We start from the raw sequence: 23,484 nt of genomic DNA on the forward strand, positions 1-23,484 counted from the left end.
GAATGTTACCATAACCTCATTAGTCATGAGACAAGTGCAGACTAAGCCACAGTGTGATCTTACTTCCTTCTCACCAGAATGGCTAAAATTGAGAAAGGCATAAGTGTTGGCAGGAATACAGAACAGCTGAAGCTCTCCCAGGCTACAGGGAGGGATGTACTTTAGTGCAGGCATGCTGGAAAGCTCCCCGCCAGCATGCTAACCACAGATGCACCTAGTAGTCCAGGTATTCTACCCCTAAGAATGTGTTTGTGTACTCGGGTCTTTGTATAAAGCGTGTAGAAGAATATCCATAGTCATAAAACTGTTCATTATAGAATTTGCCTGTAACGGGATGCTAAAACACCAGTGGGAATGAACTAACTATACTTCTATACTCACTGCGTGAACTTCACAAACTGTTAGTGTAGGAAGCCAGACCCCAACGAACCTGTATTCTGCACCTCTGTTAACACAAAGTTCCAGAACCAGGGTGGCATTCCCCTAGAGCAGGTTGACTTTGTGAGACAAGACGGGGGGGGGGGGGGCGTCGCTGAGGCGAGCTTCTGGGAAATGTTTATTTCTCTACTGGGTGGAGGAGAGCGCACATTGTTGCATTCTTCTGCATGGGAGCATACTCTTTTTCAGCTAAACTACCTTAGAAATGTTCCTTCTTGTCAGCCAGCAGAGTTCGTGGTTGATGTGGGCATCTAATAAGCATATGGGGTTGCCTACTTTCCTTTCTTTTAATGCTTTATGGATTTCCCCATGGAATATTACAGTGTTTTCTGATGGCGAACACTCATTTCCCTCCCATGCAGCGTTCCCCACCACCTCCTCTGTTTGCTAACCTCCAGACCATGACCAAAATTACAAAAGATGCTGCCATTTTGGTCTTGTTACAAATGTGCTTGCTGTGATTTTTTTTTTTTTTTTCACAAATGCCTTTAAAGAATGCCACAACATGTAAATTTGGAGAGTCAGGCTTCACGCGGAACTCCTATGGGTCTTGTGAGACCAGTTACAAGTAATAGTTTGATGAAAGGCATTGAAAGCCTGAACTGACACATTAAAAAGACTTAAAAAAAAAAATCTTACCACAATGAGGTTGTTCCCCAAACCTATTAAATGGAGGAGCATGTGCGCCCAGTGACCTTGGACTGACAAGCTTGCATTTGAGAGCTGACAGGAATGGCTTACAGACGAATGAAATAAGAAGCATGTGTAGTGGGGTACTGTTTCGTTTGATAGAAGAATTGAAACAGACCTTTAAATTTCACTTCAAATCTCTATACTTAAAAAAAAAAAACCAGAAACAAAAACATCAACCCCCTTATTCCACTTAACAGCAAACAAATAAATCGAGCCAAACAAAGTCCCGAAGATTGTATCTTCCTGTGAGGAGACCTTGGAAGTGTTGAGCTGAGAACTCTCCTCTGTTTACTTTGCCCTGTTGTGTTTCCATCCTCTCTGTTCTCACACTTCTCAGCCTCTCCCTTCCCTTCTCTCAGACCCATACCCTTCCCTCTTTGGTCCAAGCCAGTAGGTGGCCTTGAATGTTGAGGACGCCTTACCCCCTCTCTACTGCAGTCAGAATGGTTGCTGGTTCCTTCTTACTGAAGATGCGTGTAAGGTTTTATTATTTGGTTTTATTTCCCTTTTTGGAAAACAAGTCTTCCTGTCCTTTTTGGGGACTGTGTTTAAGAAAAAAAGCAGGGGTGAGGTTGACTGTGGAGTTGAAGCCACTTAATCAAGGTGCCCAGTAACAGCTCTGGATATTAGCTGTTAGGGTGAATGGAATTTAAGCAATTATGAGTGGAAGGCAAAACAAACTATTACCTGAGTGGTCTGATTTGTTATTTATGACAACTTCTAAGTGCCACAGTAAATTTCATTGATATGTTAATTTTAATTAATATTTCATTAAACTATTTTAATGTAAAAATGTTACTGCTACTTAACCATATACATTCATTCCTTTTGCTTTAAAAAATGGAAAATACAATTTTAAGTTATATATTTTCCGGCAGAGAGATTTCATCTTTTCATTTTATCGTGGAACAGTTTATAGAAGTTCTCACAGAGTGTTATGTAAGGAAAAATGAGAACCTAATTTGTCTCCACACAAAGTTTCAGGAGAGAGAAACATTTGTATTTTAAAAGTTTTTCTTTTAGGAACCGTCTTGGGCTTCCATCAAAATTAAACAGAAGGTACAGAGATTTCCCATATGCACCCCAAGTGGTATGCTTGCTACAATCTGTGAAGCTATACGTGCATCGTCACCACCCCAGAGCCTCCAGCTGATCTCAGTGCTAAGGCGTGGAGCTCTGTCTTCCGTGGATTTAGACAAATTCATAATGGCGTGTGTCCACGGTTGTCGTAGTACATGGCGAAATCTCATGGCTGCAAAAATACTCTGTGTTTTGCTTATCCCTCCGTTATTGTTAGTTCTCGACAATTCTTGACCATTTCTCCTGTCTCTGGCCTTGACCTCACAGAGATCCGTCTACTTCTGCTTCTGCAGGGTGCTGGGATTAAAGGTGTACACCACCAACGCAGGTGGAGAACTAATTACAATGGTTAATATTCAATTCATCTGTTACAGAGTATACTGTAGGAGGGTTGTTTAAAGTGTTTAAAAGCTGCATGTTATTTATTTAAGTGCTTGTATGTGTATTTCCCTGCGACACTTGTGCCACGGCATGCCTGTGGAGGTCAGAGGATAACTCACAGGATATGTGGTTCCTTCTATCATGTGAAGCCTGGGGCTGGAACTCAGATCATTAGGTTGGGTAGCAAGCATCTTTATCTGCTGAGCCATCTCACCAGGAATTGTAAAGTTTATGCTTCTTTGGGGTCATTTTCAAAGTCTAGAAGGCTTTGATTATTTTATATGATTGAAATAGGAGTTATCTGAAGGTTTTGTTTATGAACTTGTCTCTACTCTGGTGGTACTTTTAAAAGTTGACCCATTTCCATGGTGGTATCTTTCTTTCCTCTGGAAAAAAAAATAAGAATTAAAACCTGATTTTGGGGTCTAGAAAAACATACTTCTTCGTTTCTGTATCCAGCGTGGTGAGGAAGCAGCTTTGTTTCTACCACACCAAAAGTTCTGTAACCCAGAGCTAAATTATAACCCTCTCTATGAACGGCCCTTCCCCTCTTCCCTATTGTATTTCTTGTTTTCTTCTACTTCATTCTTTGTGCTCCTTCTATAGACTGCTGAAACTGTGAAATAAGTGTGATGAAAACATTATACTAACTTCTTAATAATTAGTGTTTTCTAGCTGGTCATAATCGCTCATGGCATCGCAAATAATAAAGAATTTCTTTTCATAAATCCAAGATTCAGCAATTATTGGAAGAACGGAAAGGTCCTGAGTTATCTTTTTCATCTGTTCCTTGAGAACACATTTTCTCACCTTCCTTTTCTGCCCAGAACATTGGCATTTAAATTTTTTCCAGTTTCAAACTTTGTTTGGAGATTATAGAGGGTGGTTTGTGAGACAGGCTCTCAACTTTGTGGACCAAGTAGTCCTCTAGCTAACGGTAAACTTCTCGTGGACGCTTGTGGGGTGATGGCTTTGCAGGTGTAAGTCACCAGGCCTGCCTTAAAATGTCCTGTTTTGGGGGACTGGAGAGATGGCTCAGCAGTTAAGAGCATTGCCTGCTCTTCCAAAGGTCCTGAGTTCAATTCCCAGCAACCATATGGTGGCTCACTCACAACCATCTGTAATGGGGTCTGGTGCCCTTTTCTGGCTAACTGTATACTTAATAAAAAAATAAACAAATAAATATTAAAAAAAACTTCCTGTTTTGTTAGAACTTCTGAAATGTGAGTTTCAGTGAAATGCTTTCTTCTGTTGTCTTGAGGGCCTTGTACACAGTTTTCTCACTCTTCCCTTTCACGCTCCCTCTCTCCCTCCCACCCTTTTTTGACAGTGTAAGGTGCAGTCAAGGATTCAGTCAATTGGTATAGACTGGCCATACCCTTGTAACCCCAGCGCTCTGTAGATGGAGGTGTGAAGATAAGAAGTTCAGGATTATGCTCGGTTACAACGTGCGTCTAGAACTAGCCTGGAATGCATGAAACTCTATCTCCGAAAATAAGAGCAAGCATAACTGTAAATACAAATCTAAACTTCTTCTGACCAATAAGTATTCCTAAATAAGTTTTCAATGTAATTATTTATAACCTTGGTTATTTTTTCTTTATTTTCTTTTACATCAAGGAAGAGTTAACTCATTAATTTAAGCAATAGCTAGTTTAGAAAAGATCATAGATTACAGTATCACTCAGCTTTTGTTATTGTCACAAAATCCAGAGGTGTTTCCCTGGTTGGCTAACACTGTTGATTTTAGCCCAATTTCCTGGTGGTCAGATGGATGGTAGAGGAAGAAAGAGAAGAGGCAACCTTGCTGAGTACAAAATACACTTTTAGAATCTCAGCAGTGACTGACTTCTTTCAACAAGGCACCACCTCCTAGTAAACCCACTGAGGTATGAATTTACTGGCGAGTTAATCCATTGATGAAGTTAGGACACTCATGATCCAGTAATTAGCCTAGCAGACTATTAGAGGGTCCATAACCCTTACAGGGAACATTTTAAATCCAACTCACAAGAGTCAAAAAGACTGAAATAGCCATCCCCTTTAAGAAAAAAAAAATAATGAGGCTGGAGAAGTAGCTCAGCAGTCAAGAGTACTTGTTGCTCTTGGAGAGGATCCAGATTTGGCGCCCAGCACCCACACGGTGGCTCGCAAGCATCCATAGCTCCACTTGTAGGAGATCGTATTCCCCCTTCTGACCTTTACCAGCGTAAGGCACACACATGGTACATAAATATGCATGCAGGCAAAATGCTCATACACACACACACACAATGCCCAACATCACTCACACAATGAAATAAAAAATTAAAATGGTTATTGTCTTTTAAAACTTTAATCATTTTAATTTTATTGTGTATGAGTGTTTTGTCTGCATGTATGTCTGTATACTATGTTGAAAGCCCAGGATCTGAGGAGGCTATAAATGGGCATTGAATACCCTTAAACTGAAGTTACAGTTGGCTGTCAGCCACTATGAAGGTGCTGGGAATTGAACCTGGGTCCTCTGGAAGAGCAGTAATTCTCGTAATTACAGAACCATCTCTCCAACCTGGTTACCAGGGGTTTATTTTATTTTATTGTGCATTGTTAACCCGTTTTGTTGTTGTGAACATTGTATATTTTCTTTTGTGTCCTATACATTTTTTATCATTTTCTCTATTATTAGATTGCAGTTTTGGTCAGGTTATATCTAGTAATATTTTGTGGGTGGAATTGGCATCATAATCTTCCATTAAGCTTTTAGACTTTGAGATGATTCTGGTTGTAAAGATTTTCAAAAAGCAAAGAAGAACCTGACCCCACATTACCCAGCCTCTCCTGCATTCCGTCTGAAGGACTCACAGAACAAGCCCCATAGCAGAGTTGACCTCAGTGCACTCTGCATTTATTCAGATTTGACCAGTAGTGTCCTCTTTTTTCCACTCCATGGTAGACATTAGAGCCCACCCCCCCCCCCACTTCGTTTAGTGGTAGTGTTTTAGTTTCTCCCACGGGTGGTAGTTCTTCCATCTTATCTTTTTTGACATTGAAGTTTCTGAAGCATACCTTCAATCATCTGTATAGCGTTCCTTCGTTGGTTTATCTGAAGTCACCTCCTCCCCCACATTTGATTATGATTACATATTATTAGGAGTGATTCCTGCAGCCAGTGGGAGTGGTCCGTATCTTGTCAGTTTGTGGTATTAGTGGTAAGCTCGTTCATTTGACTAGGGAGGTGTCTGCTAGAAATCTCCTGTATCAAGTTGCCACTTTTGTTTTTATGGTTTCTAATCTTGTTTGTGCTTAAATTTTACCAGTGAATTTCATCCTCCGTCCCTGAGACTTCTTGCAGTAGCCACCTCTGGGGAGTATATATTGTTTTCCAGGACTTCATTTGTTAATTGGGACTTTTTTGTGATGAGAAGGTGCTGTTTTGTTTACTTGTTGTATTTTGCATGCCACCTGCCTCACATGATCCCTCCTTTGGGTGGCACTGTCCTCTGTCTTGCTGTTTGCATTGTTCTAACTCCAGCCAGTGGGAGTTCTTTTCACATTTTCCCATAAGCTTTTCAACAGGTCTTCATCTTTTTTTTTTCCCCATCTACATCTTTATTTTTCCCCCTGCCAGACACATCTCGTGTTTTCTCTGACCCTGCACTGGGTTCAGCCACTTTCCCAAATAGTTTACCCAGCGTCCCCAGGACCCTGGTCTGTCCTTTTGAGGAACCACACTTAGTCAATGAAGAGCTATAGTCCCTGTGATGGTGGCTTCTTGCCCTTCTCAGTAGCTGGAGCATCAAGATCTGTGCACTTCCTGATGCTGGTGTCTCTGCAGTCTACACAGAAACTATTGGCTTTACCATTTCTTAAGACTGCAGTATGGATTGGATTCTCATTTCCCTTTTTATGCTTCTTAGGAAATATGTGCACAGTTTAATGACATTATAATACTCGTTAAATATTATATAACTGAGATTGGAGCTCCTTAAAGTCTGGAATGATGTGCTCGTGCTGCAAGTGAACAGTAAATAAATGTTTATTGAACAAAATGATATCAGACCAGCTTAAATAGATACGAAAACTACCCCAGTATAATTATTTTTCTTAGTTAATAAAATGGAACATTTATCCTTAAGCTGGATAGCGGTTTCCATCATATTAATTGAAAATTTGCTAGATACTTAAAATGTATGTATTTAATTTATTTTAATATATTTTCAGATGTTATTTTTAAATCTAGTATTCTCTTCTTGGGACAGATTTTGCCTTTTATTATACTTACTGAACTTTCTGAAAAAGAGTTTAGGTACAGTCTGTTACTGACTTGAGGTTCTCACCCAGTACTCTCAATTATTGTAGATAGTTGATGCAGCATTAGAAGAAACATTGGGTTTTGATCCAGTGTGTCTGGAAATGACTCTACACATTCTGTAGGTGGAAGAGCATTATAATAGGCTTGGATGAAAAAAAAAGTAGGTGTTTTTGCCCAGTGTAGTAACTAAACTTTTGTGGTAGAGTGTGCCTTTTTGGCATGGCACAGAAAATGAGGAGTAGCAGGGGGGTTCCCAGTAGTGGAATGGAAGTTTTGGAGGGAAGCTGAGGAATCAGAGCGAGCAGGAGACTGTTGGAGCTCCTGGCTTACTAAATTTAAAGTAGCTAAAGTGTACTATGTAGCACAAAGAGCAACAACCCAGAGACAGATATTGGGGTTGTAGCTGAAGATCAGAAAAGCGAGGCAGCCAAGCTACTAGAGAGTTCTTACCTCTACCAAGGTAAAGTTCTGGGATTAAAGGTGTGTGCTACTATTCCCTGGCCTCTAGCGTCTTAGCTCTGTACTCTCATCTTCAGGCGGGCTTTATTTATTAAAACACAAATAAAATATCACTAGAGTACCCTATGCAATGTAGAGTTTGTACCCTTTTTAACCTATATAGACTGGATTGGTGTGATTGTGTGTATTAAGTTTGCTAAACCTTGTACTGGCTATGACAGAAGATCTGGGTAACCTAAGCCCTGTCCATGCTAATGGGGAAGAGCCCGTGAGATGGGAGTAAGGAAGATGTTGGGTCACAGGTGGGATTGGAGTAGCCTTGTTCAAGTCAGAAGGTTATGTCTGTGTGGTGCTTATAGCTGTCCTGCAATTGGGCCTGAGGTTTTTGGCTGGCATCTCTGAATGCATCTTACTGGTTTGTTTCTGAGGTTCTGTTTTTATTTTTCTGTCAGTATAGATTGTACGCTTATGGTGTATAACACAGGTTATCTCGTGGCATTGCTTGTGCGTCATTTTCTTGTGTGAAGCCGATGTACCTCATTCTGATGTGCATTGTGCATTGGTTCATTGGTTTTCAGACAGATGCCTAAGCCATAGTATCTTTACACCGGAGTACCTGCATGGACGTGGAGGGAGTTCACAGGCACCGGGGTGGCGTAAGTGAGGTCATTTTCAAGAGAGGGGTAATTGCCTGTGAACCCAGCTAACAGGAATCAGAGGTTGAGGCCACCTGCCATAGCAGGGGCCACTTAGATGAGCTTGCCTGATAAACCATTCAAAGAAAAAGCAAAACATTAAACAACAACAACAAACCAATCAAACAAACCCCCAAACCAAAACCAAAATCAAACCAAAACAACAACAACAACAAAAACAAAACAAGCAAAAATCCCCACTCTTAGCCTTTCTATAATTCTGTTTGTACTTTCAACCTGCAAGCTGAAAAAGGCATATGTGTTTTTCATATGGGTGGGATAGGTAAAAAGAGACTGGTTAGATTATGGCTGTTGGCCATACTAAGGAAAGTCTGCTGCCTAGGTCCCTTCCTTCTTTCTCACCATTTTCTTCTTATCCCATCAGATATAGAAATTAAAAACTTGCTTAATGTGGCTATAGCCCGAGGAGGGGCCAGAGGAACTGGAGCTCTTTGCACTCTTCCATACACAGAGAGTATAATGGTGACCAGACTTTGCTAATTTAAAGACACAGCCGTCAGGATGCTAGGCTCAGCACTGGAGCCTCTAGCAAACAAATAGCCCAACCTTCACATTTATTATGAACAATTGGCCAATTGCCTGAAAATTGTCTCTCGTAAGACATGGACTCTGGGAGTCTCTTGCCTCACAGATTCTATTCTGTAACCAGGACACATACTTTACTTTTTAGATCACTCATATTAGGGTTCTTGAAAGAGCCACTAACCACTTTGATGTCATTGATGGGTCCAGATAAAAGCTTGGAATATATAATGATCTCAAATGACTCCTTTCATGTTCCAGCCCAGCAAACCCTGAAGATGTCTGTCTTGCCTGGTCTCTTGCCCCCATTGTCTCCCTTACCCCCATTCCTTAGTGGCTAGCAGCCAGATCCAGACCTCCCATTCTTTTGGGACCCATTACTGGTAGATTGTCTCATGGCTCCAGCAGCTGCCCATTTGATATGGGAGCTGTTTGAAAATTAATTCCACCACAAAAACAAGAATAGGGGCCACAACCACTATTCTGTGAACTCTTGGCTTTCAAGTGACTTGAATGTTCTATTGGCTCATGATCCAGAAGACACGTTTAAATGGGTATCCACTTGAAAAGGACACCCTAGGTTTCTATCTCAGATGATAACACCTACTCTAGCATCTCCCCAGAGGAGACGACTTTCTCCTCTGTGCCAGAGAATATCTCAACCTATGACATTAAAGCTTCCACCCAGCAGCACCCATGGGCTGTGTCTCCCAAGGTTTATTCAATACAGGGTCTTTTCCCTACTCTTCCTGCTCAGCCCATTATCCTGGGATACTATTTGCTGGCCGCTTCACTGTCAAACTCTTGCCATCTCAGGATGACCCCATTCCCTAAAGATTTTATTTTCATTTTTTAAAATTGTGTGTACGCACATGCTCATGTGTGCACACAAATATGTGTGCCACAGAGGCCAAAGTTATCAGACCCCCCAGAGACGGAGTTGTGTGAGCTTGCTGAGTGTATTGGTCCTGTGTGAGTGCTGGGAATTGAACTCAGGTTCTCTGAAAGAGCAGTGAGTGTGTGCTCTTAACTGCCGAGCCATCTCTTCAGCCTCTGGTGAGTTATTGCTTTTTCATTGCCTTGGAATCTGTTCTGAATCTAGGTTTAACTTCCTCACATCCAGATTCAGGATGTCATCAGCCTTAGCATGGCTTCCTGTCTCCATTTCTTTCTGGTTTGTCCGTGTTGTGCGGACAGATCTCTGCCTTATACAGCCACCTCCTTGTGGCCACCTGCACCTGGGACATCCGGATAGCCTTTGTTTAACTTGCTCCTGTGCCCTGCCTGAGCCGTGCACAAGTGCTGCAGTGACCTGTATCAGTCACCGCCGTGTGGGCTCACGGACTTGCTCTGAATCACCCACAGGAGACCTGTCTAGGGGAGGCCCTAGGCTTCACTAAAGGCCTTGGCCCATGCTTCTCTCTGGCTCCCCGCCTGCTGCTTGAGCGTATTAGCCCGTGCCCTTTCCATCAGCCACCACCACTGCCCTTGTTCCCTCAGGGATCTGTGAGAAATAACCTCCTCCTGTTATTCATGTGTTTCTGTTGTGTTGTCCCTTTCGAGTTTCATTTGATCAATGTGCTCAGACCTGACTTTTCTCCCAGTCAAATTCTCAGAGAGTTTCTGTCGCGGCATGAATAAGTTGGCTATGGGTCAAATAAGAGCCATAAGAGTGTCTGCCAGTAAAAACCTGTTTTTTTTTTCTTTTTTAAATAATAGGGACACCTACCAAAGGTCAGACACTTAGACATTAGGCTGTCTGCCATGATGAAGAAGCATCCCGTGAAAAAAGCACATTAGAAACATCCACAGCTGTATCTCCCATAGCCGCCTAAAGACAGAGCTAGAATATGTAGCCACTCTCAGAGAGAGACCTCAAGGCCAAGTTATAGAGAAACACAGAGCGTAATGTGGTCTTCTGCCAGATGCAAGTATCCAGTAGATGTCTGATCGGTCCCTTTACTCCCGGGGACGAGCACTGCCAACTTCCTCATGTTTGTTGACCACCTTGCTCTGAGTTATTCTGCACAGCAAAAACACAGCCACGCATGTACTTCTTTACATGATGCATACAGGTAAAGTCCGTAAACGCAGGAATTCTATCCAGAAGATGCACTCTGCAAACTGCCTCCTTACTGTGGAGAGGGTTTGGTTATGTGTCGAGCTTTGTTGTTGATGGTGGAGTTGGAAGCTGTTGTGGTGGTGGTTACATCTATTTTGGTAAACCCAGTTACTGGCCTCTGGGAACAGTTTGTTGAGAACACAATCAGCTGCACTGGAAAAACAAACCCACACGTGAACCTTGCTTAATGACATTATTACACGCTATGTTATGGAAACAGCATTGTTACTGTTCAACTTCACATGTGTGCAGGATAACAACACCCTTGCACATAAATACTGTTTATATAGACGGATAGTTTGACGCAGCGGTCTGAGACTTCAGTGGGTGTCAGAACGAGAACAGGCTGGAAAGGTTGTTTCTTTCTGTCTGCCCCCCCCCCCCCCGCCCCAATCAAGCTGGACTCCCTAAAGCTTTGCTTTGCTCACTTGGAGGTGGGTGTGAGAATCATGGTCCCGGTGCCACGGTTTGAGGACCACAGGTTTAAGGTAAGGACCCACCAACCGGCAAGTGTCTGATATGACCAGTCCACACTGGAATGCTGTTGCTATTTAAACTTCTAAGAAAAGCCTACTATGGAATGAAAACATGTTGGCTAATGGAATTTCAGACTGGGAGCCAGATAGGGAGACATCTATTGCTCCACAGCCCCTTAAAATAACATCCTTGCAGCCTTCTTTGGAAGCAGGCCAAGCATGTGTGTTTTCTCCTGAGAGAAATGGAATAAATTGAGAGGGAGGGAGGGAGGAGGGGGGTTAAGAGAATAAGAGGGACTTTTAGGTTAGCAGTTCTTGGGGGATTGAACAGTGTAAGGTAAGAAAGGGTGGGCAAGAGACCTGGCCTGGCTCTCCGCTTCAGCTTGGACTTGGAGCTTTTTTTCTCTGACAGGCTCAGCTACACTTTCTGCCTGTCTGAGCCAAGGATGGTAGGAGGGGTTCTCTGGCTTTAGCGCTCCAAGGCTGCTGAGGGAGAAGCACTGATTGGTAGCTAATGTTTGTTGAGGTGGTCGCTGCTCTGCTCTGTCTTCACCGTCAGCAGTCCTGAGGGCCTTTCAGTTGCTATCCAGTGGATGTAGGCATCTGTGATGTTTCTGGATCTGTCTGTGACACATTCAGTGTTGATGGTCATCCGACCCACCCTCCGTGATCCTATGACATAACACACTTCTGCTTTTCCTTCTATTAATGGTTATAGCCTGGCACACGGACTTGTGAGGAGGTGAATTATAAAGCGTCTTTCACAGACTTTATTAGGACATGCATTGTATTGTATTAAAAATGAATTAAAAATATTATGGCCCTTTCCCCTTTTGGAAAACAACAACTGCAAATGACTCAAGATTTTTTTTTGTTATTTGTGAATATTCTTTGCAATACTGGATGTTATCAATTAATTTGGTCTTATTCATTTATTTTCCTTTAACTTTTTTTAAAGTTATAAAAGCGATAGATTTAATTTTACATAAGAGCCCAGTTGTAGCGAGCAATGCCAACCTGTTTCTGTTGTATCTTTTTTTATACGGTCTATTTTAATATTTTAAAGTGGAGTTTGAAAACTGTATTATGTCATTCATATCCTCCAAGTTTAATTTTTAATTTTAACATGTCCTAGATCTAGTTGAAGTTAACAGAAGCAGGGATGTAGAGATATGATTCATTTTTAATTTGTTTTTAAGATAGTGTCTTGCTGTATAACCCCTACTGGCCTGGAACTTGTTGTGAAGACCAGGCTGGGCTTGAACAAGAGTACTTTTATTGTTTTACTCTGTGTGTGTATCTTTGTGCATGTATGCCATGTATAGTGTGGGTGCTCCAGGAGTCCAGAAGAGGGCGTTAGCTCCTCTGGAGCAGGGGGTGCAGGCAGTCGTGAGCCCTCAGAACTGAGGTCTGCCGGAAGAGCAGCAAGTGCTCTTTGCCCCCCAGCCATCTCTCCAGCCCTGTAACTCATGGTTTTTAAAAGGTTGAATAATATTCTGTAGAAACTCAACTGTGATTTAGTCAGATTGAATATCTTTTCATATGATTTTGTTTACATTGCTTGAGTTATTTTTCTTACCAAATGGTTGGAGTTCTTTAAAGTTAACATTCCTTTGTCTTATGTTATAAAGTTTCACCTTCATGGCTTTGCATAGAATTTCAAGGTCCGTAGGATATTTACAGTTTGCTCTCATAGTTATTTGACATAAATAAGAAATAGTGTTGTTATTCTTAGCCTTAGATGCAAATCCAGAACTGAAAGGAAGCTACGTAGTAGAGAGCAGATTTAAATTAAACTTCATAAAATTCAGTAACCTGACCAGGGATCTATTTACAGTAAAAATTATCACACAAATCATTTATTGGAATAAAGAACAAAAATATGTAGTATTAATGAAGTGTAATGTTTTGAGGGGTACATATAATGCAGGATGTACATTTTGCTAGTGAAAGATGCATTGTATACGTGGCAAGTGGCTGAGGCTATGGTATAATCAACAGTACAGTGCCAGGCTGTTTTAAAGAAAGGATCACACACTATTTCAATTTATTTATACCTAAAAAAAAAAAAACCCACAAAATTCAAAGTGTAGAGATAAGTGCACACCTGTGTGAGGAGAAAGTGAGTCAGAGGAGTAGCATAAGTTCAAAAGGGCATTTCGGTGACTGAGCCACAGGTGGGACTAGAACCGGATAAGCGCATTTACCTGTGACCAAGGAGAACTATAAAGGAAACATGCTCTTTTGCTGTGTGCCACCTGATATTCAGGCAGACCCTTCCTTTCTGCATGTATTTCAATGTGTGTGCACTGTCCATAGTGGAAATACTCAATAAACGCAATAAATCAATAAACAAGTCAAAAGCAAAAAGAAAAATGGTAAGTTTGTCAGGTGAACAGATAGACAGGCAGAAAGGCAGATATCCATCCATAATGTGTAACTAAGGGTTATGGGTCTCCCTATGCTGGAGTCCAAATGGAGATGGAGCTCCCTATAGTCTTCATGGGCCACAAACGTTGTGAGTATTAACACACTTGGAAAAGTGTGGAACCTGGTACACTTGATTTCACTCCTGAATGAAGAGAACAGAGTCCTCCTTCCTTCCTATTCCCATTGAATTTTGACTTCTGAATTCTTCTTGAGTTTTCAGTACCTCTCCCTAACAGTTACAGAATTTTAAGAAGTGTTAGTTTTCTTTTTTATGGAATTTTGTTCTTTTGTCATGAGTTCTTTGAGCAGATAGAGCTGACAGCCATTTGAGTTATGGTGACATAAAACTGAAATCATTTGAGTACATGAGATTTGGGGGCTTTTGACACAGAGTAGGGTCTGTCTGTCTGTAGTTCTCCCCATGTACCTTAGTGTACATACTAAACAAGTTTGCCTCCTGATTTTAAAATTAAAAAGAAAATATTGCCTTTAGTTTTTAGGTTTGGTTTTTGTCTTCCCTTCCCTTCCCTTCCCTTCCCTTCCCTTCCCTTCCCTTCCCTTCCCTTCCCTTCCCTTCCCTTCCCTTCCCTTCCCTTCCCTTCCCTTCCCTTCCCTTCCCTTCCTCTTTTCTACTTTTAGAAGAGGTAGTATGTGTACGCTTCTCTTGTATAAAGTCTGGCTTTGTGAAGCGCCTGTGTGCTCCTCTGTGTCTAGTCCTATCTTATAGCCAGAATCTCTGACCACTCTTTTGTCCTCTTTTTTTCTACACTATGAGGTTCACTTTCAGCTCCTCCTGAAAGCTATGACTAGGGTTTTGTTGACTAGAATTTCTTCTCTTTAGGTCTCTAGATTCTGGGACGATAGTGTTGGCACTAGGGTCGTGCCTCACCTATCTCTTTCTGCCATCTGTAAACACTTTCACCCTGCCCTTAGTGGATTGGCCTCCTGAGGATACACGATGCAGAGTGTTTGTGAAAGAGCTGCTAAGTCTGTAGACATTTTCCTTCAGTGGAGAGGAAGGGTGGACTGTGGGAGAGGTAGGGGATGGGTCTGTTGTCACCACTGCATGCGCTCCAAGTGTTCTGCATTAGTTTACCCACAGGTTTTTTGAGGTTAATAAATGAATTTTATGGCAGGGAAGTTACAAATATTTTGAATTTAGGGTTGTCTCAAGAGCATGATACTGTGGTTATGACTGGTGATAAAAACTGAACTATATTTCTGTGATACATTGACGTAGAGCTTATCATTCATATTCAGGACAGAGAATGTAAATTGTAATATTCCTTTTCTTTTTAAGATTATAGTATAATTACAACAGTTCTCCTGTATGTAGATGTGGCTATTTTAATGTAACTTAATTTCCCACTGTAGCTTGCCTCTTCTTCCTATTTGAACTGTTTGCTTTCCTATCTTTATTCCCCATCTCCACTCATACCGTAGTCCAAGTTGGCATGGAACTTGCCTGACTCAGCCTTCCAAGTGCTAGGAAGATGGGCACGAGCCACCGTGCCTGACTTCTTATTCTTTTTTATTTTATGTATTTTAATGCCTAGACTCGACCTTTCATATAAAGATAATATATTCTTTCTGTAGCATATACTCCCCCTCTCCCCCAGACAGGATTTCTCTGTGTAGCTCCTGGCTATGCTGTGATTTGCTCTGTAGACTGGCCTTGAACTCAGAGATTGAGTTACAGTTTTAACATTTAAAACGTTGAACCAATTGGCTTATTTATTCTGAGCCTAGGGAGTTGTGGTTTTTGTTGTTGTTGTTGTTGTTGCCTTTTTTTTTTTTTTTATCTTTGGTAAGAGTGCCATGGTCTTACATGATTGGTTAACATGATTTGTTCTAACACTGCCATTCTGCCTTAAGGAAGGCCATGAAGTTAATATTATTAGTAAGTAAAACCGTATGAACAGAGAGGATGAAATTGTGTACCCTTGGAGAATTTATCTGATAGCTTTGGTGTCTGAGAGCTTTGGACATGAGGTTAATTTTGCTTAGGATTACTGTGTTATATCAGGTATAGGACGGAAGTGGGCACTGAAGAAAAGTTATCTTAAGAAAAGAAAATCTTATGTTAAATTCTTTTAAAATATTGTACTAAGTTAATGTTAATTCAAAATCTCAAACTACATTTATATATTTGTGTATGCGTGTGCACATCTGTGTGCATGTGCACATGTGTGTGTGCATGTGCACATGTGTGTGTGCCATGGTGCACATGTGGAGATCAGGGGACAGCTTGTGGGAACTGGTTCTCTCCTTTCATGATGTGGGCCCTGACAAATGAATTCATGTCACCAGGCTTGATGGCAAGTCCCTTACCTGCCAAGCCATCTTTCTGACTCTGCAAATATTTTGAAGAGATACCATTGTTATTTTTTTTAAGTGGTAGAAGTTTTGAGTGTAGGCACAGACGGCATCGCAGTGCTTTTAAGTTTAAGAACTATTTGCTTAGCTTTTTATTGGCCATTGATATTCTTTCAGTGCCTCTAAGGAATAGATTGTTCCAGAATCCAGCATTCCAGAGCTGAGGCAGCAGGAGGATAACGATTGTGACCATGGCTACATAGGAAGATCCTGTCTTAGATAACTTAAAACGAAAAGGAAAACAAAGTAGATTGCTGAAGATGCCAATTACTAGACTAAACATATGAGCTCGTAGAGCTGAACTCAGTTTACCCCTTCTCAAAGATAAATTCACTGCTAAAGTTATATTTTAAGGATCAAAAATCTTTGCAAAAAATAAATGTCCTCAAAACTGACTCTGCACTTTAGCATTAAACCAGGCCCCTGTCTCTCCAGTGAGGACTCAGGAGTATTTTGCACCCTTGCTACTGGCAACGGAAGTACATGGTAAGTATTGATTTGGGACAAAATTAATTAATTTTATATGTTTGAGGCAGATTTACCTTCATGTAGTATTCTTTCTCTCTACAAAGCAAGTGATTAACCACTACTTTAATTTTCAATTAATCAAATTAGGTTTCTACTGGTAGATTTTGATTACATGCAGTCCTAACAGCTTCCAGACACACTTCTCTTTCCCATATGCTTACCATATGCTGAGTAAAACCGATGTAGAATAAATTAGTGTGAAAGTAGGAACACTCAGTTCTTTTGTAGAGTTCATCTTGAGTGACAGAAGACAGCTCAGAATCATTTCAGCTGTGAGGCACCTTTTGAAAAGTGATATGGAAAAGAACCCATTTATGAGTGCCAAGGTCTGTTTTCATAAATGTAAATTTGAAAGTTCATTAAAATTTTGGCATGTGATTTGGAATGCATAATAACTGGAAATGAGTCAAAGCCAGAAATCTGTATCCTTATACCAACAGCGTGTTTCACTGAAGACTGGCTTTGTGTGGTTGTTTAATATTTAAAAGGTTAAAAAAATAGTATTTACTTGATGGTAATGACTCTGGAAACACCTCATGATGGAGGGGCTGCAAAGGCATGGGGGTGTTTGCCATCTCAGAATGCTCGCCAGCCCTGCTCTCTGCATAAAGAGACCGGTGACTTCTTCACAGTAACCGCCGGCCTTCTGGTTTAGGGACAAACATAAAATGCATATTCCACTACTGACTTTGAGACTGGGAAGGTTTACTGTGAAGGACATTTCAGTTCCCATAAGAACAGCTTAAAGATGGCCCCTGTGGGCCGAGACTAGGTGTATCTGGTGCTAGGAGTGCCCAGTTGCTGCGAACCTCTAACACTGGCCTTTCAAGGTTAGGCTGCAAAAGCACAGGCAGCAAGGAGAGACCGCCAGCTGTTTGTTCAGGCGGCCCCGTTTCTCCTGCAGTAACAGAAAAGCACGTTTCCACCTTCCTTTCAGAGATTTGCCCGTGAGGCACCCAGCAGACAAGGTAAGAATGAAGGATGAAAAAGTAGCCAACACAGAAGCATTTGTATTAGAAAGTTTACGGAACCTCAGGATTTTGTATTCATCTCCTGTCAGTTGTTGCTTTTGCTGTTATATGTGTACATTTTTGTACGGATTCCATTTCGTATTATTCTTGTTGTTTTAACATTTTAGTTTGTGCATACGGGCATTTTGTCTGCACGTGTGTTTGTATACTATGTGCTTGCCTGGTGCCCATGAAGGGCAGATGAGGGTATTTGGTGCCTTGGAGCTGGAGTTACAGATGGTCGTGAGCTGCTGTGTGGGTGCTGGGAATCAAATCCGGGTCCTCTAGTACAGCAGGCAGTGTTTTTAATGAGCCTTCTCCCCAGCCCTCTTGTTATGAGTTTGGCTTTAAAGGGTCTTTTTTCTATGGCATGTGGGCTGCCTTGTGTCTACATTCCGATTTTTGTCAGACAGGAGGAAGGTTAGCAGAGCACCGTAGTAGGGCGAAGAAGGGGGTCACCAGGGTGGCATGCTGTGTTCCCTGAACTCGTGACTCTGCTCAGCCTGCCCTGCCACATAGTGTGCCATTTACGGGTAATGTTTATAATTAACCAAGATCCCGCACAAAGTAAGTTTATAATCACTGTCGTCTTGGCTTATTTCCTCTCTTAGCCTTTGATCCGCCTGACTTTGACACATGCTTCTCACTAACTTCTGTAGATTCTCATTCTGACAGGATGCTTTGATTATCCACCCCCTTCCCGGCTTGGGTTCAAGCTCGGAGTCACTGAGCTGATGCTCTAACATTTGATTTTCACTTCTCCAGTGCACCGTTCGGTGCTTTTCCGGACTTGAATTTATACTTTTCTTACTTCCACGTGGCCTCCCCTCAAGTGATTTTCTACAGCATGGTCAGTTAGTCTAAAAATGGGTCTCCCATCAAAATTTTCTGCCAGGGCTGGTGTCATGTTGCTTGTTGTCAGCTGAGGATGGCCTTGAGCTGATCCTGTTGTCTGCATCTCCCCAGTGCTGAGATTACAGGCGTGGGTACCATGCTTGGCTCTTCAACCTTTTATTTGACATAAAATTGTATATATTTATGGTATACAACATATTTTAAAGTCTGTGTCACATATTGTGAAGTGATTAAGCATATGCATCTCTTCACGTATCATTTTTTTTGTGACAAGCACTCTTAAAATTTATTGTCAGTGATTTCCAAAACATAGTATATTGTCATTAACTATAGCCCGCTCTGTAAAGTGTTTCCCTTGGTCTAATCTCTCAACGGAAGCTCCATATGCTCTGGATAGTATCCCCCACCTCCTCCTTCCTTACTGAGAATCCACATAGTGGTGAGATCATGTGCTGTGTCTTTCTGTGTCTGGCACATTCCACTTGATGTAATGTCCTACAGCCTCATCCACGTTGTCGCAAGTGATAGGAGCTCCTTCCTTTAAAGGTCGGGTGATATCTATCAAGTGTGTATAACACAGTTTTCTTATCTATTTCTCCACCCACGGACACTTGGACCATTCTGTGTTCTGGCTCTTGGGAATGAAGATCTCCATTGTATATATGTATGTATATATTGGATATATATCCACAGTGGGATTGCTGGAGCAGTAATTTTATTTTTTAGGACTCTATGTACTGTTTCCCGTAGGGCTGCGCTGATTTATATGCCCACTCCAGGTGTGTAACTCACCATCTCCTTGCCCCAATAATGCTTGCTCCATCTTTTACCAATAGCCATTCAGAATGGACTGTGGTGAACCCTTCTCATCCCGGTGGTAATTTGTCTCTCCTTCATGATTGCTGATGCTAAATGTAAAATTTATATGCCTTTTTGTTTTTAAAAAGAGGTATCTATTTAGGTCCTTTGCATATTTTTTATTTTTTATTTTCTCTCTTTTTTTCTTTCTTTCTCTCTCTTTCTTTCTTTCTTTCTTTCTTTCTTTCTTTCTTTCTTTCTTTCTTTCTTTCTTTCCTGTCTGTCTATATCTGTCTGTCTATTTTTTATGCTATTGAGTTGTTGGAGTTCCATCCAGATTTTGGAGCCTAGCCCCTTATGAGATGCATGGCCTGTCAATATTTTCTCCTATACCATCAGTTGCCTCTTCCCTTTACTGAGCATAATCCCATTTGTCTGGTTTCCCTGTTCTGGCCTGAGCCTTTGTGCTCATAGCCAGTGAATCATCACTCAGTTAATGTCATGAGCCCTTCCCCTTGGTTTCTTCCTAGAGTCATTCTTCATGGCAGAGTCTCCTCTCCTGTGCTTTCCCGTAGCTCAGGCCATGTATTCTGTGTACCCTGGGCATTTAAATCTCACTCTATCTATTTTGAAAAAGAAACTTTTGGAGATAGAATCTCATGTAGCTCAGGTTGGCCTTGCATTTGCCATACAACCTTGAATTTCTGCTTTCATCTCATGAATTCTGGGATTACAGGTGTGTGTGCTACCATACCTGGTTTTGTGTGGAGCTAAGATCAAATCCAGGGCCTTTTGCACGCTAGCAATCACTCTCCCAACTGAGTAACATTATCAGCCCCGATTTTTTGATATTTTAAATTAACATGTGACATTTACATATATTTATGGGGTACTTAGAGTGTGATAATTTATATATAAAATTGATTGATTGCATGTAAAGATAAGATTGGGTAATTGGCATCTCAGTACCCTCAAATGTTTTTTTACAATTTCCTTTTAATTGAAAAAATAAAGATGTATTTTTAGTTTTAAAATTATTCGTATTTATGTGGGGGGGGGCATGTACATGTGAGTATAAGCACCCATGGAGGCCAGAAGAGGTGGTCAGAAGCCTTGGAGCTGGAACCATAGGCAGTTCTGAGCCACAACATGTAGGTGCTGGGAATCAAACCCTGGTCCTCTGCAAGAGCAATACATATTCTTAAATGACTGAACCATGTACCTGGCCATTACATTTGTTGTTTCTGTGTTGTGTCCCATGAGATTTTGCTTACTGAGCTTTCCTTTGCTTTCAAAGTATTACCTTCTTTTTTTGGTTAATGTCAACCTTTTCTGAGAGAGAGAGAGGTTTAACCGAATCCCCCAGGTCTTAATGAGAGCTTGTTAGTCTATAACCAGTTCTGGTTATGGTTGTTGATAAATTTGTCCTCGTGGGTTGATGCCTAGTGATGTGACTAGAGAAAATGACTATGTTCTATCTGTCTTTGTGATTCAGCATAGGGTAGGGGCTGGTGTGTGCTTAGTATACCATCCGTTTATTTGTTATTAGGAGGAACCTGGTTTATTTTCCATTATAGCATATAGTAAACGAGGTATATAAAACATGTTTTTGAGTAAAGATTTGTGCCATATCATGATTTATAGCTATAGAGAGTTTTTTTTTTATCATAATTTCTTGGTATTTAAATTTGTGAATATATTCCATGGACCACAATTCTTGAGTTATCAAAAGAAAAGTTCAAATTTAGTTGGGGAAAGAGGGGCAACAAACAGTATGTGTATGGTTTATGATGAGAAATTATTTCAAACTAAAGAATTATTTAAAATTCTAAATTCTAAATTATTATTAAAAAATTATTGGTAGGGATACTAGGGAAGTTGGCTCAGCGTGTAAGAATGCTTGCTGAGCAAGATGAAGAACTGAATTAACTCCCAGCACCACATAAAAAGTGGTGTTGGTGTCTATGCCTATGATTCTAGCATTAGGGTGCTTCTTGGCCAGCCAGCCTATTCAAAATGTCAGACTGAAGTTCAGTGAGAGCCCCTGTCTCCAGGGAATAAGGTAGAGGATGGTAGAAGACAACACCTTAACTGTAGCTCTGCATTGCACGTACTATCGTTCTTATTCATGCTTGCATGCATGTGCCTGTGCACGCAAACACACACACACACAGTGAAACAAAACAAAAAAACCATACAAACTAAAGAGTAAAAGATTTATTGGAGGACTAAAGTGAAACCTACTTTGGGAGGGCTTTAATCACAGGGGAGACCATCAGAGTGGAAGAAAAAGAAGATGCTACATTTTCAGTCAGGAAATGGTCATCACCTCTGTTAACTTATACTCTGAACCCATTGTCTGTAACACAGTACACTCCTCGACCTGTATTTTGTGTTAGCCTATTGGAGACAGTGGATAATCAGTATTGGCAGAAACAAGAGAAGTAAAGCCCTTTAGTCTGCAGCTTGTCCTTAGCCGTTCATTGAACTAAGCAGGTAAATGAAGGTGCTGGAAGCTGCAGAGAAACCCATCATGGGTTCTGAAGCGAGATGCAATTTCCAAATATTTCTGCCACATTTCTGTCTCACCTGCTTGCTTTTGACAGTCTGTCACTGGGAGATGGGTGGTGATGGTGGTGTTTACTGCTTTTGAGCTGTCTGGCTGAACCAGAGAGGTGTTGCTCCCAGGTGTCTGAAGCTGCATCACAATAGACAGCGGAGGTTGTTCTTGCCAGAGTGCAGTGCCAGTTGTGGAACCTGGAGTGGTCCAGAGGCTGTTCTGTCATGGGAGAGACGTGTGGAAGAGAGTCTGGTACGATGAGGATGAGCTTTAGAGAGAAGCCTGTGAGCCCCGACACAGGCTCCAGCTCTTGCTCTCCGTCCTCTCTGCTCCAGCTACCCGACTAGAACCCCGTGAGAACTCCTGATCCAGAATGACCCACTTGTGCCTTGCTCGGTTTCTGACTCAGAAACTAAGGCATACAGTAAAAGTGCTGCTGCTGTCCTAAACTGGGTGTGTGGCGCTGTGAGATGGCTCCGCAGGTCCAAGTGCTTGCCTCATAGCCTGATGGCACGGAACTCATAGAGACTGCCAGGAGAGAACCATTTCCACACGGTGGCCCTCTGATCTACACGTGTCATGTTGTATGTGCATGTATAGGTACACCCCTCCCACACACTAAATATTTTAAATGTAGGTTTTTTTTTTTTAAAAAAAATTGGTATGAATAGACTTTTTTAAGGGTAATTTTACGTTTACCGCAAACATTAAGAGGAAGGTTTAGAAACATCTCTTTATCAGCAATGTACTCTTAAAGAAAATACTAAATCTGAGCGCCTGTTATCAATTGTGCCTTCTAACGTTTTTGTTGAATTTCTAACCCCTAACACATTTGGATATGTGTGACTTCTTCGGGGGTCAGAGCTTTTTGCAAGAGTGTCCTTTACCTGGTGTCGCTGCGGAGGCTCAGAGGGCAGAGGGCCGTGGAAACGTGTAGGAGAGATGAGGATTACATGGCCACAGCTGAGGAACCACAGGGTTGCCAGCTGGACAGTGGGAAGGTTCCTCTCCCAGAGCTTTCAGAGGGGCATCGCACGGGTACAGGACTTCCAGGACCGTTGTTTTCAGTGCCCAGTGTTTGGAACCTAATATGGCATCTGTAGGAACGTAATACCACGCCTCAAGTTGACATAGTTGTGCCCACCAAAAGCTGTAAAAATGAAGAAAAACCACAGCATACAACAAAAAAATTGTTAACCATCTAAGAACACAAAGTTAGAATTTGCAAACAAAGCGATGTGACAATTCATTTTAACAGTAGGTTTGTGGTGCCGCTTGCCATTAGTCTTAACACTCAGGAGGCAGAGGCAGGTGGATCTCCGTGAGGTTGAGGCCAGCCTAGTGACATAGGAAGTTCCCTGCCAGCCCGGGCTATTTAGTGAGCCTGTTTAAAACACTAAAAAGTGTAAAAAAAAAAAGTAAGTAAAGACTTCATCAGAGAATAAGCTTAGTGCTCATTTTTATTAGCAAAACAACAGCTAAAGCAATGCGATAGTGTTACATGCCCGCGGGGTAATGGCTAAAATGTGTGTTTGTGTTGGGGGAGTTTACCATTCTCTGTGAAGAGGCTAAACACCTGGAATATATCTTGGTTGTGGGTAGAGACAAAATACTATGCTATCCGTGGGAAAGCTTTTTAGCTTCTTAATATGCTAAGTGTGTTAGATTTTTTTTTTTTTGTTACTGTGACTGCATCCCTGACAGGAAGCAACTTGAAGAAGGAAGGCAAGAGAGGCTTGTGGCTGT

At 41.5% G+C, this 23,484-nt stretch overlaps 2 protein-coding genes across 4 annotated transcripts in view; one reads left to right on the top strand and one right to left on the bottom strand.

Moving 5' to 3' along the window:
* The window catches only part of Focad (focadhesin), a 1,203,139-nt gene that overhangs the window by 451,394 nt on the left and 728,261 nt on the right, over positions 1–23,484 (bottom strand). The gene's annotated exons all lie outside the window — the stretch shown is intronic.
* The window catches only part of Mllt3 (MLLT3 super elongation complex subunit), a 259,546-nt gene that overhangs the window by 88,526 nt on the left and 147,536 nt on the right, over positions 1–23,484 (top strand). The window lies entirely within an intron of this gene.

The sequence above is a fragment of the Alexandromys fortis genome, unplaced genomic scaffold, assembly GCF_014885135.2.
Source record: "Alexandromys fortis isolate MF-2015 unplaced genomic scaffold, M_Fortis_MF-2015_v1.1 scaffold_64, whole genome shotgun sequence".
Classification (NCBI taxonomy): Eukaryota; Metazoa; Chordata; class Mammalia; order Rodentia; family Cricetidae; genus Alexandromys; species Alexandromys fortis.